Raw genomic sequence first — 15892 nt, 5'->3', positions numbered from 1 at the left:
AGTATGTAAAAGGGAGAAAAATTTGTCTATAATCCTACTGCTCATAAATATTTAGTGCAGACTAACATTTTGGTATTTTCTCATTAGTCTTTTTTCTGGGCTTTATTGTTTTGGTAGTTGAGATTATACTTTATTACATTTTTAAGGCCACCTTGTCCGGCCTTAAAAATGTTTTATGAAATCCTGAATTATATTAAAATTTAGGGGTTTTGGCTGGGCACAGTGGCTCATGCCTATAATCCCAGCACTTTGGGAGGCAGAGGTGGGCAGATCACCTGAGGTCAGGAGTTTGAGACCAGGCTGGCCAACATGGTGAAACCCCGTCTCTACTAAAAATAGAAAAATTAGCTGGGTGTGGTGGTGCGTGCCTGTAATCGCAGCCACTCAGGAGGCTGAGGCAGGAGAATTGCTTCAACCAGGGAGGTGGAGGTTGCAGTGAGCCCAGATCGCACCACTGCACTCCAGCCTAGATGACAGAGTGAGACTCTGTCTCAAATAAATAAATAAAATTTAAGGGTTTTGTTTGTTTTGATGTATACATCATTTAAGATGTTAAAAAGTAGATTAAACTTTACAAATAATTTTCTAATGTAAATTCTCATCCCAAATTCTAATCCCTTCTAATGATACTCATTATAATATTTAGTAAAGAAGAAATAGACTTTAATGTTGAGTTCTCCCTGATGACAGTTTCTGCAAGTGATTGCAGGGAACACAATGCCACTAACTTAATGGTCTCTTAACAACTAAGGTGAAAAAAAAGTTCCCAAAATAATGTTCAAAAAGCTAAACATAGGATTACCATGTGGCCCAGTGATTCCTCTCATGGGTGTGTTCCCCCAAAGAATCAAAAACAGGGACTCAGACACTTGTATGGCAACTTTAATTGCAGCATTATTCACAATAGCCAAAAGGTGTCAACAACTCAGGTGACCATCTGGATAAACAAGACTCAGATTGGTGGCCTTCCCAACCTAGCCTCATTGAGTTAGCTGCCCCTCCTCTGGGTTCCCAGAATACCCAAACACACCCCTGCTTAAGATCAAGCACGTCAAATAAGGACCTGTCGATCTCTCCCCTCTATCTAGATCAGTGCCTGACTCAGAACTAAGAAAGAAAAAGATACTTGGTGAATGGCTAAAGGGCCAGCTTTTTTTTTTTTGGCCAACGTTGACCAGGTTGGCCTCGAATATGTAGCCTCACCTCCGTGTGCCCCGAGACAACCAGCCTGAGCCACTGTGGCTACCAAAAGCCACCTTCTTAAGCAAAATCTTTTTTTTTTTTTATTAGCATGTTCTACTCTTTTTTTTTTCTTTTATTATTATTATTATTATTATTATTATTATTATACTTTAGGTTTTATGGTACATGTGCGCAATGTGCAGGTAAGTTACATATGTATACATGTGCCATGCTGGTGCGCTGCACCCACCAACTCGTCATCTAGCATTAGGTATATCTCTCAATGCTATCCCTCCCCCCTCCCCCCACCCCACAACAGTCCCCGAAGTGTGATGTTCCCCTTCCTGTGTCCATGTGTTCTCATTGTTCAATTCCCACCTATGAGTGAGAATATGCGGTGTTTGGTTTTTTGTTCTTGCGATAGTTTACTGAGAATGATGATTTCCAATTTCATCCATGTCCCTACAAAGGACATGAACTCATCATTTTTTATGGCTGCATAGTATTCCATGGTGTATATGTGCCACATTTTCTTAATCCAGTCTATCATTGTTGGACATTTGGGTTGGTTCCAAGTCTTTGCTATTGTGAATAAGGCGGCAATAAACATACGTGTGCATGTGTCTTTATAGCAGCATGATTTATAGTCCTTTGGGTATATACCCAGTAATGGGATGGCTGGGTCGAATGGAATTTCTAGTTCTAGATCCCTGAGGAATCGCCACACTGACTTCCACAAGGGTTGAACTAGTTTGCAATCCCACCAACAGTGTAAAAGTGTTCCTATTTCTCCACATCCTCTCCAGCACCTGTTGTTTCCTGACTTTTTAATGATTGCCATTCTAACTGGTGTGAGATGGTATCTCATTGTGGTTTTGATTTGCATTTCTCTGATGGCCAGTGATGGTGAGCATTTTTTCATGTGTTTTTTGGCTGCATAAATGTCTTCTTTTGAGAAGTGTCTGTTCATGTCCTTCGCCCACTTTTTGATGGGGTTGTTTGTTTTTTTCTTGTAAATTTGTTGGAGTTCATTGTAGATTCTGGATATTAGCCCTTTGTCAGATGAGTAGGTTGCGAAAATTTTCTCCCATTTTGTAGGTTGCCTGTTCACTCTGATGGTAGTTTCTTTTGCTGTGCAGAAGCTCTTGAGTTTAATTAGATCCCATTTGTCAATTTTGGCTTTTGTTGCCATTGCTTTTGGTGTTTTAGACATGAAGTCCTTGCCCATGCCTATGTCCTGAATGGTAATGCCTAGGTTTTCTTCTAGGGTTTTTATGGTTTTAGGTCTAACATTTAAGTCTTTAATCCATCTTGAATTGATTTTTGTATAAGGTGTAAGGAAGGGATCCAGTTTCAGCTTTCTACATATGGCTAGCCAGTTTTCCCAGCACCATTTATTAAATAGGGAATCCTTTCCCCATTTCTTGTTTTTGTCAGGTTTGTCAAAGATCAGATACTTGTAGATATGTGGCATTATTTCTGACGGCTCTGTTCTGTTCCATTGATCTATATCTCTGTTTTGGTACCAGTACCATGCTGTTTTGGTTACTGTAGCCTTGTAGTATAGTTTGAAGTCAGGTAGTGTGATGCCTCCAGCTTTGTTCTTTTGGCTTAGGATTGATTTGGCGATGCGGGCTCTTTTTTGGTTCCATATGAACTTTAAAGTAGTTTTTTCCAATTCTGTGAAGAAAGTCATTGGTAGCTTGATGGGGATGGCATTGAATCTGTAAATTACCTTGGGAAGAATGGCCATTTTCATGATATTGATTCTTCCTACCCATGAGCATGGAATGTTCTTCCATTTGTTTGTATCCTCTTTTATTTCCTTGAGCAGTGGTTTGTAGTTCTCCTTGAAGAGTTCTTTCACATCCCTTGTAAGTTGGATTCCTAGGTATTTTATTCTCTTTGAAGCAATTGTGAATGGGAGTTCACTCATGATTTGGCTCTCTGTCTGTCTGTTATTTATGTATAAGAATGCTTGTGATTTTTGCACATTGATTTAGTATCCTGAGACTTTGCTGAAGTTGCTTATCAGCTTAAGGAGATTTTGGGCTGAGACAATGGGGTTTTCTAGATATACTATCATGTCATCTGCAAACAGGGACAATTTGACTTCCTCTTTTCCTAATTGAATACCCTTGATTTCCTTCTCCTGCCTAATTGCCCTGGCCAGAACTTCCAACACTATGTTGAATAGAAGTGGTGAGAGAGGGCATCCCTGTCTTGTGCCAGTTTTCAAAGGGAATGCTTCCAGTTTTTGCCCATTCAGTATGATATTGGCTGTGGGTTTGTCATAAATAGCTCTTATTATTTTGAGATACGTCCCATCAATTCCTAATTTATTGAGAGTTTTTAGCATGAAGGGTTGTTGAATTTTGTCAAAGGCCTTTTCTGCATCTATTGAGATAATCATGTGGTTTTTGTCTTTGGTTCTGTTTATATGCTGGATTACATTTATTGATTTGCGTATATTGAACCAGCCTTGCATCCCAGGGATGAAGCCCACTTGATCATGGTGGATAAGCTTTTTGATGTGCTGCTGGATTCTGTTTGCCAGTATTTTATTGAGGATTTTTGCATCAATGTTCATCAAGGATATTGGTCTAAAATTCTCTTTTTTTGTTGTGTCTCTGCCAGGCTTTGGTATCAGGATGATGCTGGCCTCATAAAATGAGTTAGGGAGGATTCCCTCTTTTTCTATTGATTGGAATAGTTTCAGAAGGAATGGTACCAGCTCATCCTTGTACCTCTGGTAGAATTCGGCTGTGAACCCATCTGGTCTTGGACTTTTTTTGGTTGGTAAGCTATTGATTATTGCCACAATTTCAGCTCCTGTTATTGGTCTATTCAGAGATTCAACTTCTTCCTGGTTTAGTCTTGGGAGGGTGTATGTGTTGAGGAATTTATCCATTTCTTCTAGATTTTCTAGTTTATTTGCATAGAGGTGTTTGTAATATTCTCTGATGGTAGTTTGTATTTCTGTGGGATCGGTGGTGATATCCCCTTTATCATTTTTTATTGCATCTATTTGATTCTTCTCTCTTTTTTTCTTTATTAATCTTGCTAGCGGTCTATCAATTTTGTTGATCCTTTCAAAAAACCAGCTCCTGGATTCATTTATTTTTTGAAGGGTTTTTTGTGTCTCTATTTCCTTCAGTTCTGCTCTGATTTTAGTTATTCCTTGCCTTCTGCTAGCTTTTGAATGTGTTTGCTCTTGCTTTTCTAGTTCTTTTAATTGCAAAATCTTATAGTGGCTTCCTGGTACCTACAGAAAAAAAAAAAAAAAGTTCAAATTCTAGCACCTGTCTTATGAACTGCTTGAAGAGAAAGGTGGGGAGGTGGGCTGTCCTTCAGGTTTTCTACTACCCAACCTTGTCTCCTAGCAGCTCTCCCAGGAGACCTTTGTTTCATGGTTTCCTGAAGATGCAGGGATGAACCATCAGGCTCTGTGCATCTGCTCTGGGCCAGGTGCTATGTGAGAAGATGTGTCATTGGCCACCCTCGGTGGGCTTCCTTCTGACCCCAAGCCTTGGCGTATTCGTTCACCTCTCCAGCCTCTTCCCTCCCTGCCACTGATCCACATTCTATTTTCCCATATGGGCATTTCTACCAATACTTTAGTTCACCTTTTTCCACTTCAAATTCTTAACATTTTGAGAACAGAGGTCTTGTAATTTTCCTTTTCACTAATAGGCTTGGAGGTTAATTATAGTCACCCTATTATGCTATGGAACACTAGGTCTTACTCCATGTATCAAACTATTTTTGTACCCATTAATCATCTCTTCCTTACCCGCCCCCTCCCCACCACCCTTCCTAGCCTCGTAACCATGCTACTCTAGCTCCATGAATTCAAGTTTTGTGTTTTTTTTTTAAGCTCTCACATATGAGTGAGACCATGTGATATTTGTCTTTCTGTGCCTGGCTTATTTGACTTCACATAAGTCCTCCAGTTTCTATCCATGTTGTTGTGAATGACAGGATTTCATTATTTTTATGGCTGAATAATAGTCCATTGTTTATATGCACCATATTTCCTTTATCCATTCAAAAGGAAAGAGTGGAACTGGAATGTTTCTTTTTTTTTCTTTTCTTTTTTTTTGAGACGGAGTCTCCCCGTCTCGCCCAGGCTGGAGTGCAGTGGCAATCTTGGCTCACTGCAACCTCCACCTTCCAGGTTCCAGTGATTCTCCTGCCTCAGCTGTCCGAGTAGCTGGGATTACAGGCATGCACCACCATGCCCAGCTAATTTTTGTATTTTTAGTGGAGATGGAGTTTCACCATATTAGCTAGGCTGGTCTCGAACTCCTGACCTCAAGTGATCCACCCGCCTTGGCCTCCCAAAGTGCTGGGATTACAGGCGTGAGCCACCACGCCCAGCTGGAACTGGAATGTTTCTAACACAAAGAAATAATAAATGCTTAAGGTGATGCATATCCCAATTACCCTGATGTGATCATTACACATTGTATGCTTATATCAAAATATCACATGTTCCCCACAAATATGTACAACTATTATGTATCCATGATAATTAAATATATATATATATATTTTGGCCAGGCGTGGTGGCTCATGCCTGTAATCCCAGCACTTAGGAAAGCTGAGGCAGGAAGACCACTTAAGGCAAAAAAAAAAAAAAAAATAGAGTCATAAATAGATACTAAATATATGAGGCAATTTTGATGAGCAGGACATTTCAATGTGTAAAAGTGTCTTCTCACAGATTGCTTATTTATTGCAAGGCAGGAAGGAAAAACAGCAATTATACAGTGGAAAGAACGGACAACTCCTTGACTAGGGGATGAAAATTAACATCACCAAGGAGGGGCAGATGGACATCAGTGTGATACTGTTACAGTGGGTAGCTAGTCTGGTATGAGCAGGGCAGGAGAGGGCTCCCCCGACCCACATACCAAGAGTGTCAGGCAACCATCAGGTGATAGGTGGTGGTTAACTCTCTCTCTAAAATAATGGTGATCAGCAGCTTCCCGATAAGATCTCAGGAGTTGGGAGGAGTAACGCAAGACCCCAGAAGTATGCCAGCCTATAAAACCCCAAGTCAAAAGGTCAAACTGTGCACTTGCCTTTCATGTCGCCTGCTTGGCTCTCTTCCAAGTATACTTCCTTTCATTCCTGCTCTAAACTTTTTTAATAAACTTTCATTCCTGCTCTAAAACTTGCCTCCATCTCTCCTTCTGCCTTATGCCCCTCGGTCCAATTTTTTTTCTGAGGAGGCAGTAATTGAGGTTGCTGCAGACCCATACAGGTTCACTGCCAGAAGATATTTTGGTGCCGTGTGACACGGATATGGATTCTCCACCGCTAACAATAGATAACACAGCATCACTAATATGGTATGTTGGCTGGGAATGCAGCACTTGAATATAATCATAAAGAATCATCAGACAAACCCAAAATGAAGACCATTCTGGTTTTTAAAGAGGGCCTCCATTCTTTCTTTCTTTTCTTTTCTTTATTTATTTATTTATTTATTTATTTGAGACAGAGTCTCCCTCTGTTGCCCAGGCTGGAGTGCAGTGGCACAATCATGGCTGACTGCAATCTCAACCTCCTGGGCTCAAACGATCTTCCCACATCAGCCTCCCGAGTAGTTGGGACCACAGGTGCATGGCACTGCACCTGGCTATTTTTTTTTAAGAGATGGTTGGTGGGGGGGGTCTCCCTATGTTGTCCAGGCTGGTCTTGAACTCCTGACCTCAAGCAATCCTCCTACCTTGGCCTCCCAAAGTGCTGAGATTACAGGTGCGAGCCACCATGCCCAGGCATGTTGATGATTCTGGTCCAAACCGATCTTCATGGCTATGATGGCAAAATGATGATTTTCTAACTCCAGTGCTCCCTCTACACTTACCAGCTGGCATTGGCATTCTGCTGTAAGCAAGACTCCTCCCTTCTTCCCTGTTTGTTTATTTGTCTATTTATTATTGATATGGATTCATTTCTCCTTTTTCAGTGGCTTATAATTCATTATTGTCCTTGATTATTTGGGAGCTCAAATGATACTAGCTTTGGCCAGTGGGAGCCCCTTTAAGCTGATTGCTGTGTCCTCTTGATATGGGCCTGTCATTCCTTTTTTGACTTTATCTTTTTAATTTCAATAGGTTTTTGGGAAACAGATGGTGTTTGGTTACGTGAATAAGTTCTTTAGTGGTGATTTCTGAGATTTTGGTGCACCCATCACCGAGCAGTGTACACTGTAACCAATCTACAGTATCCCTTGCCACCCCCCACCCTTTCCCTCAAGTCCCCAAAGTCCATTGTATCATTCTTATGCCTTTGCATCCTCATAGCTTAGCTCCCACGCATGAGTAAGAACATACAATATTGGTTTTCCATTCCTGAGTTACTTCACTTAGAGTAATAGTCTCCAGCCAGGTGCAGTGGCTCATGCCTGTAATCCCAGCACTTTGGGAGGCTGAGGTGGGTGGATCACCTGAGGCCAGGAGTTCGAGACCAACCTGGACAACATGGTGAAACACCGTCTCTACTAAAAATACAAAAAAAAAAAAAATTAGCTGGGCGTGGTGGCTCATGCCTGTAATCTCAGCTACTTGGGAAGCTTAGGCAGGAGGATCACTTGAACCCAGAAGGTGGAGGTTGTGGTGAGATGAGATCACACCACTGCACTCCAGCCTGGGTGACAGAGTGAGACTCTGTCTCAAAAAAAAAAAAGTCTCCAATTCCATTCAGGTTGCTACGAATGCCATTATTTCATTCCTTTTTCGTTGTTGCATTCCTTTTTATGACTCAGTAGTATTCCATGGTGTGTGTGTGTGTGTGTATACCACATTTTCTTCATCCACTTGTTGACTGATGGGCATTTGAGCTGGTTCCATATTTTTGCAATTGCAAATTGTGATATGCACCTATCATTTCTTTTTAGCACTTCTTTGCTCTGAGGCATAACAAAATGTTTTGGTCTTTATCTTGGACATTCCCCGCCCCAGGCTTGAAATCAGTCATTTTTCTAAGGAGTCCTGGTTCCTTTTAGTGGGGGATGGTATTAGAGTCCAAGACTTGGGCCCTAGTGCCCATTGCTACTGGAGTGTCTTTGCTTATAAGCGTTTTCAGCAGCCATATCTAGGAAATACACACACACACATACATGCATATATATACATATTTTAGAAATGATGAGGTCACACTGGCACCTACCATCCATCTCCATAGGATTCTTCCTTGCCTTCTCCTATTTGATATTTGTATGTCCCTTCCTCCACAGTGAGAACCCTGGCTCCCAACATCAAACGATTTAATCATTTGCTCAATCCCATAATACATCTTAAGTAGTTTCAGAATTGCTTCACTTATACTACAGCAGGAAACAAACCTACTAAAAATAGTTCAGGATTTGTTTGCGGTTCTTCAGTGCCATGCCCCAAAGACAGAAGGTATGTGGACAAATACTGTGTACATAAATTACTTGCATTAGTCTCCTCCACTCCTACCCCTGTGATATGGTCATGTTCTTCATTAGAAATACAGTTGTTTTTTTCAACTTGTTTTCAGTGGTAGCTCTCCCCACCATCCATGTTTATTTGATTTGATTTTTTTTCAATATGTAGAACATTAACATATTTCCACAAATCAAACTATACCAAAAGGTATGCTCAGGGAAGTGTCACTTCCTCCTGTATTCCTTCAATACTATTTTCTCCCACTCCTTGTAGGTGACCAACTTCGGGTTTCTCATTCCTGTGTATTTTTTGGTATAGACAAGCAGATATATGTATGTTTTCTTACTCCCCCCCCCCCCGTTTTTTTCCATATACAGAAGGTAGCATCTTCTATATTCTGTTTTGCACTTTGCTTTTTTCACTTAAGAAATCTTGGAAATTGTTCCATACCAGTTTGTGCGATTGTCTTTTTTTGTTTGTTTGTTTTTTTGACACGGAGTCTTGCTCTGTCACCCAGGTTGGAGTGCAGTGGCACAATCTTGACTCACTGCAACCTCCACCTCCTGGGTTCAAGCGATTCTCCTGCCTGAGCCTCCCAAGTAGCTAGGATTACAGGCGCCTGCCACCACACCCAGCTAATTTTGTATTTTTGGTAGAGAGAGGGTTTCACCATGTTAGCCAGGCTGGTCTCAAACTCTTGACCTCAGGTGATCTGCCTGCCTTGGCCTTCCAAAGTGCTGGGATTATGGGCATGAGCCACCGTGCCCGGCCTCATTCTTCTTTATAGCTGCATAGTACTTCACTGTGTAGCTGTTATCATAACTTATTCAACCACACTCTTATATTTGGACATTTAGGTAGTTTGACATTTTGCAATTACAAATCATGCTGTAATCAATAACCTTGTGCATATTTATTTTCATATTGTTGGAGGTGAATCTTCAGAGTAAATTCCAAAAAAAAAAAAAAAAATATGAGATTGCTGGGCCGAAGGGTAAAATATATATGGAATGTTGTTAGATATTGCCAGCCCTTCTCTATGGGAGTTGGAGCAGGGTGCCTTTCCCCCAGCAGTAGATAAGAGTGCCACTTACCCCACAGTCTGGCCAGCAGTGTATTGACAAGCTTTTGAATTTTGCCAGTCTGACCCATGAAAAATGATATCTCAGCATTTCAACCTGAGCTATTTTAATTTCAAATGCTAGAAAAAAGTCCTGGTTACAGTGTGATTGTCAGGTATTGAAACACATTTTATAGACTCTCAACTTGGTATTCTCTAGAACACTCTCTGGAAACAGTTTTCACCCTAGGAAAATTTTAGCATACATCCCACCCAACTGGATGGGGATGACTTCTGAACCGCTCTAACTGCTTTTTCTGCAATTTGGTCTCTTCCTGTTCATGTTTTAGCGGGTAGGGACTCTTCTAAAGCTTTCTTGCCCCACCTAATGGGCAAGAAGGGGAATTGAGCTGCCTTTCTAAAATACTGCCTAGAAATCAGATGACATGCAGCGCCTGCCAAGATGTTCTGGCCTCATAGACCTTAGTTCAAAACAAGAATCTAAAGAGAACAAGATATGTAGATTTATAGCAATGGCTCCAACATACTTCTAGAACATGTATACCTAAACCACATTCTGGAGAGCATTAGTTAATAAAGATAGTTGACATATTTTTTCTTAGCCGTTCTAACTCCTACATGTGTAAATTTTGGTGACAGCTGCTTGCTGCAGTTAGTACCTAAGGTCTCAGATGCTCATTTTAAAAAGTTACTTCTTTACACGAAATGGAAGTAATTATTTTCTGGTTATGAGTAATGCATGCTTGATACGGGAAAGAAATCCTAGAAAATATGGGAAAGTATAAAGAAGAACATTAAAATGACCTGTATGCCTACTACGCAGTGGTAAGCATGGTTAACAGTTTGGTCTTAGTCCTTGTGTTCAGGCACAGTGGCTCACGCCTATAATCCCAGCACTTTGGGAGGCTGAGGAGGGGGAGGATCATTTGAGTCCAGGAGTTTGAGACCAGCCTGGGCAACATAGTGAGACCCTGCCTCTACAAAACATTAGAAAAAAAAATTAGCTGGGCATGGTGGTGCGCACCTGTGGTCCCAGCTACCCAGAAGGCTGAGGTGGGAGGATCACTTGAACCCAGGAGGTCAAGGCTGCAGTGAACTGTGATCATACCACTCCAGCTTGGGCGACACAGTAAGACCCTGTCTCTGGAGAAAAAAATCCTTGTGTACTTTTGGCACATGTATACCCACTTTGCATGCACACACACACTTTTCTACTTTCTGTTTCTGTCTCTATATGTGTATATATACACATATAGGTGTACATACCTACATATACAAAAATGCTCATTTTTCATCCGGGTGTGGTGGCACACCTGTAGTCCCACCTACTCTGGAGGCTGAGATGGGAAGATTGCTTGAGCCTGGTAAGGAGGTTGAGGTTGCAGTGAACCATGATCATGCCACTGCACTCCAGCCTGGGCGACAGAGCAAGACCCTGTCTCAAAAACAAAAAACAAAAACTCATTTTCCTACACATTATACATGCGCACTTTGTAAACAAAAATTGAATAGTTGTTGGCTAGGTGCAGTGGCCCATGCCTGTAATCCCAGCACTTTGGGAGGCCGAGGCAGGTGGATCACTTGAGCCCAGGAGTTTGAGACCAGCCTGGGCGACATGGCAAAACCCCGTCTCTACCAAAAATACAAAAAAATTAGTTAGATGTGGTGATGTGCGCCTGTAGTCCCAGCTACTTGGGAGGCTGAGGCGGGAGAATTGCTTGAGCCTGGGAGGTGGAGCTTGCAATGAGCCAAGATTGCGTCACTGCACTCCAGCCTGGTGACAGAGCCAGACCCTGTGAAAAAAAAAAAAAATCGAATGGTTGTTAACATACCATTTTGTAATTTGCTGTTGTCACTTTTTCCATTCATTAAAAAGCTCTATGGCCGTGCACAGTAACTCACACCTATAATCCCATCACTTTGGGAGGCCAAGTGGGGAGGATCACTTGAGGCCAGGATTTGGAGACCAGCCTGGCCAACATGGCAAAACTGCATCTCTAATTAAAATTTTAAAAATATCCGGGTGTAGTGGCTCACGCCTGTAATTCCAGCTACTCGGGAGGCTGAAGCATGAGAATTGCTTGAACCTGGGAGGCTGAGGCTGCAGTGAGCCGAGATCACACTACTGCACTCCAGCCTGGGCGACAGAGCCAGACCCTGTCTCAAAAAAAGCTCTATAGCAAAATGTTTGTTACATAGTAATCTTTTATTTTATTTTATTATTTTATTTATTTATTTATTTATTTTGAGACGGAGTCTCGCTCTGTCACCCAGGCTGGAGTGCAGTGGTGCGATCTCAGCTTACTGCAACCTCCGCCTCCCAGGTTCAACCGATTCTCCTGCGTCAGCCTCCCAAGTAGCTGGGATTACAGGTGTGTGCCACCATGCCCGGCTAATTTTTGTATTTTTAGTAGAGACGGGGTTTTTCCATGTTGGCCAGGCTGGTCTCAAACTCCTGACCTCAAGTGATCTGCCCACCTTGGCCTCCCAAAGTGCTGGGATTGCAGGCATGAGCCACCACGCCTGGCCTGCTGTCTTGATTTATGAATTTTAGGCACTATCTATTGAGTTTCTCCAGTAATAGATAAGGATTTTGCTTTCTTACTCCCCTGCCTTCCAACCCCAAAGTCTGCCAATTTATTATTATCATATTTTTTGGTTAATATTAATTGCTTGACATTATACAGCCACATAAATATTGGTTTCTCTCTCTCTCTTTTTTTTTTTTTGCTGTGTTTTTTTTTTCTTTCTTTCTTTCTTTTTATTTTGCTGAACCAGGTAGATTATACAGATTGTTTCCTTTTTTACAACTTAGTTTTTCCCAATGTCAATAACTGCCTTGCATTTTCTTACTTGCTTAGTTTTGGACACTCATTCAAATCCTCTGTGTTAGTTCCCTATGGCTGCTATAACTAGGCCAGAAGTTCAAAGTGGGTCTGACTGGGCTAAAATCAAAGTGTTGACAGGGCTGCATTCCTTCTGGAAGCTCTAGAGGAGGATTCATTCTCTTGCTTTTTCCAGCTTTGAGAGGCTTCCACATTCCTTGGCTGGTGGCCGCCTTCCATCTTCAAAGCCGGCCATGGCCAGTCAGGTCTTCCTCATGCTGCGTCATGACTCACACTCTCTTCTCCCCTGTTCCATATTGAAAGGTCCTTGTGATTACATTGAGTCTACCCATGCAACCCAGGATAAATTTCCCATCCCAAGAGCAGCTAATTGGCAACCTTAATTCAATTGCAACCTTAGTTCTTTTCATATAACAACATATTCACAGGCTCCACAGAATAGGGTGTGAACATGTTTGGGAGGGCCATTATTCCACCCAACATCTAGATCCACCATTAAATCTGCCTGAGGCTTATCAATAGCATGTTCCAAACACTCAATTAAACCAGACTTCCCTCCTAGAGTCTCCATTCAGTTCAAGCCGAACTGACCTGCCAGACAGTGCCATCCAGGGATTTCTCTCTCACTGCTTTTGTGTATGGGATCCCTTGTTTCGTAAGTCTCATGTTTCTGCTGTCTTAACATACTCCTTTTTTTTTTTTGGCTGGAGCACATCCTTCTGATGTTCTGTAAAAAGGGGACATGGGAGGTATGCATTTGGAGTCCTTACATGTCTGAAAATGTCATTATTCCATGTTTATATTTGATTGATGGTTTGGCTGAGTATAGACTTCTAGGTTGAAGAGCCCACTTTGGTGGTTTCCTGCTAAGCCTGTTACCCTCCCGGGCTGCTGTTTGAACCCCAACAGTATCTTGAGATGCTGAGCACTTTGATGTTTCCTCTCCTGTTCTCCTTGTCCTTGTTGGAGGATTTCCCTTTAATTAATTAATTAATTATTATTATTGTTTTTGGAGACGGAGTCTTGCTCTGTCGCCAGGCTGGAGTGCAGTGGCGCAATCTTGGCTCGCTGCAACCTCCTCCTCCCAGGTTCAAGCGATTCTGCTGCCTCAGCCTCCCCAGTAGCTGGAATTACAGGCGCCCACCACCACGCCTGGCTAACTTCTGTAGTTTTTTTTTCAGTAGAGATGGGGTTTCACCGTGTTGTCCGGACTGATCTCAAACTCCTGACCTCAAGTGATCTGCCTGCCTCAGTCTCCCAAAAGTGCTAGGATTACAGGCGTGAGCCACCGTGCCTGGCCTCCCTTTTATTTATTTACTATCACTTTACCAGGATTTGAGAGGAAGAGATGATAAACACAAATGGTCAATGTGCTAGGATTCAGCAGAAGTGTGTATTTTTTAAAACTTTGGTATGAATTGTCAAATTAGATGCTCACTTCAAAGTCCTGCGATAATTTTTAAGTGTTTATTTGTTCAATTATATTCATTACTTATTCTAAGGTATTCAAAAAAGGAAAGTCATAAATTAGTAAAGGTACAATAACCTTTGAAAGCAACCTTTTCCATTATTAAAATTATTCTCTTTAAAGAAAACCTGGAACAGTGCCGGTCACTATCCTGGGCACTTTACAAGCATTAGCACATTATTGCCTCAAGACAACCCTATGAAGTAGGCACTATTCTCCCCATTTTACAGATGGGGAACCTGAGTCACAGGTTAAGAAACCTCCTGGCCAGATGCAGTGGCTTACACCTGTAATCCCAACACTTTGGGAGGTCCAGGTAGGAGGATCGCTTGAGCCTAGGAGTTCGAGACCAGCCTGGGCAACATAGTAAGATCTCCGTCTCTACAAAGAAATATGAAAATTAGCCAGGCATGGTGGCGGATGCCTGTAGTCCCAGCTACTTGGGAGGCTGAAGTGGGAGGATTGCTTAAGCCCAGGAGGTGGAGGGTGCAGTGAGCCATGATTGCACCACTGCACTCCAGCCTGGGTGACAGAGTGAGGCCCTATCTCAATAACAACAACAACAATAACAAAGAAACCTCCCAAGGTTGCACAGCAGCTAGTACCAGGTGAAGCCTAAACTCATCATGCCCAGGCTGGTGGCATAGACACCTCTATGCTCTGCTGGCTCAGAAAATAGAAGGAAAACGGATCAACAACAGCCACATGGCTTTAGGTTGACCTTTTAACCTTTTGGAGTATTTGCTTGCAAAGCTTTTAATGTATTTTTTAAGTTAAAAGGCAACTGGGAGCTGGGCGCGGTGGCTCACACCTGTAATCCCAGCACTTTGGGAGGCTGAGGCGGGCCGATTATGAGGTCAGGAGATCGAGACCATCCTGGGTAACACAGTGAAACCCCGTCTCTACTAAAAATAGAAAAAAAAAATTAGCCAGGCCTGGTGGCGGGCACCTGTAGTCCCAGCTACTGGGGAGGCTGAGGCAGGAGAATGGCGTGAACCTGAGAGGAGGAGGTTGTAGTGAGCGGAGATCGCGCCACTGCACTCCAGCCTGGGCGACAGAGTGAGACTCCGTCTCAAAAAAAAAAAAAAAAAAAAAAGGCAACTGGGGGGCGGGCACAGTGGCTCATGCCTGTAATCCCAGCACTTTGGGCGGCTAAGGCAGGTGGATCATTTGAGGTCAGGAGTTCAAGACCAACCTGGCCAACATGGTGAAACCCCGTCTCTACTAAAAACACAAAAATCAGCCGGGCGGTAGTGGCATGCACCTGTAATCCCAGCTACTTGGCAGGCTGAGGCGGGAGAATTGCTTGAACCTGGGAGGCAGAGGTTACAGTGAGCCGAGATCATACCACTGTACTCCAGTCTGGGTGACAGAGTGAGACCTTGTCTCAAAAAAAAAAAAAAAAAAAGCAACTGGGGGTGGGTTTGTGTAGCCGTTTTACCACTTAGTGTTATACCATGAGCATTTTATGTGTATCCAGATTTCATACCAAGCAAAACACTCACGAAGATCCATTGACATTTTATATTAAGACCATTGAATAGGAGTTCTAAACCATGAAAACAAATGAGCTGTTTTGTCCAATTTCAGACGATGTCATCATTTCTAATGGAATCAGACACAGCTGACTTTACATTCCCAAGCCTGCTCTCTCCTGCTAAAGAACATTGATTGGGCATGACATTTAGCCTCTCCGAACTTGAGTTCCCTCCCTTGTACAATGTTAATACTAACATATAACTGACACTGTTGTGAGAATTTAAAAGCAGATAAGAGTATCGCAGCCCCCTCCTCCATAAATGGTAGCGATTGTTATCTTAAGATCATCCTTTTTGCCCGGAGAGACTTTCAAAAGACCCATAACACTATTTTATGGCAGGTCAAACCTTTTCAT

Source organism: Pongo abelii, chromosome X, assembly GCF_028885655.2.
Source record: "Pongo abelii isolate AG06213 chromosome X, NHGRI_mPonAbe1-v2.0_pri, whole genome shotgun sequence".
Lineage (NCBI taxonomy): Eukaryota > Metazoa > Chordata > Mammalia > Primates > Hominidae > Pongo > Pongo abelii.
Note: the sequence above shows the minus strand (reverse complement) of the source record.